The 2,082-nt window shown below is 51.2% G+C and overlaps 1 long non-coding RNA gene across 1 annotated transcript; it reads right to left on the reverse strand.

Moving 5' to 3' along the window:
- Positions 1-884: 884 nt before the first annotated feature.
- Positions 885-1,582, reverse strand: LOC139024539 (uncharacterized). Its single transcript, XR_011475877.1, has 3 exons — positions 1,530-1,582; positions 1,093-1,134; positions 885-961 (listed from the first exon to the last, which is right to left on the reverse strand). It is a non-coding gene; the product is annotated as an uncharacterized lncRNA (long non-coding RNA).
- Positions 1,583-2,082: the final 500 nt, after the last annotated feature.

Consider the following 2,082-nt stretch of genomic DNA (forward strand, 5'->3'; position numbering starts at 1 on the left):
GTGTTATATTCTCCTACATTCCTTCACATTTCCACAAACTTCACAAGTGTTTCCTTTTCAATCGGTACCTAATAACAGCATATCCTTGCTTTTAGGGCCTGAGTTACAGGCAGTTAGATTTGGGTGTCATTTTGGCGAAAATTGAAAAAAATGGGCCGGTTCCTCCTCCCATTGAAAAGGATCTGCTTTGAGTTGTATGATATATTTAAGCAATAAGCACAAGGGGGTATTGGTATATGGGCAATATACCAAAGAAAGGGCTGGTTCTTATGCAAGTCTATTCACAAACTCACAAACTGTGGTGAAAAACCTACAAGAAATGGGAATGAGTCTCTTGTCACTGTCATACAGCGGATAGAAGATCCTAGTTTGATTGTGTACTGCAGTGAAAATCTCTGTCTCTTATGTCTTCCTCTCCTCTTCGGTCTCTCTACCCCCGGCGAGCAGACCGCGTGACCAGCACCCCTTGTTTGGATCGACTGCACCTCAACGTGCCCCCTGCAGATGGCTTGGATCAAGGTTGCTTATGCAATATGGTCGTTCACCCTAGCACCGCTGCATCCAGGTGTCGTTAGGAACTACTCTCACACCCTCTCTGTACACAGGCACCAGTGAATAAAACAGACTAGAGACCATAGACACATCAACTAAACCCTCGTCTGAGACATACTCTCCCCCAATTCCTCTCGCTCCTTGAGACATACCTCTCTCCCAACCCTCGTCTGTGTCATACTCTCCCCAACCCTCGTCTGCGTCATACTCTCCCCAACACCCTTCGTCTGAGACACACTCTCCCCCAACCCTCGTCTGAGACCAAACTCTCCCCAACCCTCGTCTGAGACACGCTCTCCCCAACCCCTCGTCTGAGACACGCTCTCCAACCTCGTCTGGACACGCTCTCCCCAACCCTCGTCTGCGCACACGCTCTCCCCACCCTCGTCTGCGACACGCTCTCCCCAACCTCGTCTGCGACACGCTCTCCCCAAACTTCTGCCGAAGCTCCTCCCGTCTGAGACACGCTCTCCCAACCCTCGTCTGAGACAACGCTCTCCCCAACCCTCGTCTAGAGTCACCGCTGCGCTACTCCCCAACCCTCGTCTGAGACACGCTCTCCCCAACCCTCGTCTGAGACAGCTCTCCCCACCCTCGTCTGACACGCTCTCCCAACCCTCGTCTGCACGCCCCACAACCCTCGCTGAGACACGCTCTCCCCAACCTCGTCTGAGACACGCTCTCCCCAACCCTCGTCTGAGGACACGCTCTCCCAACCCTGTCTGACACGCTCTCCCCCCCGACACGCCTACCCGCCTCGTCTGAGACACGCCTCTCCCAACCCTCGTCTGAGACCCCCAACCCTCGTCTGCGACACGCTCTCCCCAAACCTCGTCTGGACACGCTCTCCCCAACCCTCGCTCAGACACCTCTCCCCAACCCTCGTTGAGACGACTCGCTCTCCCAACCCTCGTCTGAGACACGCTCTCCCCAAACCCTCGTCTGAGACACGCTTCCCCAACCCTCGTCTGAGACACGCTCTCCCCAACCCTCGTCTGAGACACGCTCTCCCCAACCCTCGTCTGAGACGTCACGCTCTGCCGACACGCTCTCCCCAAACCCTCGTCTTGCGACAAGCGCTCTCCCCAACCCTCGTCTGCGACACCCAACTGACAGCACTTTTTTTAACGTTTTTTAAAAACATGTTTGTGCAAAAAGGGGGCGTGTGCATTTAAAACAGGACGCGTTGTTATCGCCTCTATGTCATAGCCGTTTTTTTTATTGAACATGTTTAATGTCGGCATCTAGTGCCAACACCGCGTGAGTAGTTGGGGAGATTTTAAGGCATGAGATTCCTCCATTTCTTTTCTGTTTTGTTTATCATTGTGTAGTTAGTTTATATGGTTTATGTAAGCGGTGCAAGATAATTACTAGATTGGGTATTTTCGGAATGATGAGTGATACTGCTTTTTATATTAGCATGCTAGAAGAACATGAAGTTTTACACATTTTTCAGTGGAGTTTGTTTCTATGGTATAGGTGTTTTTTTTTTCGTTGTCTTTTTGTTACAAAATTTGTTAGCTGATTTTG

The sequence above is a fragment of the Salvelinus sp. IW2-2015 genome, unplaced genomic scaffold (assembly GCF_002910315.2).
Source record: "Salvelinus sp. IW2-2015 unplaced genomic scaffold, ASM291031v2 Un_scaffold1625, whole genome shotgun sequence".
In the NCBI taxonomy this organism is placed as follows: Eukaryota; Metazoa; Chordata; class Actinopteri; order Salmoniformes; family Salmonidae; genus Salvelinus; species Salvelinus sp. IW2-2015.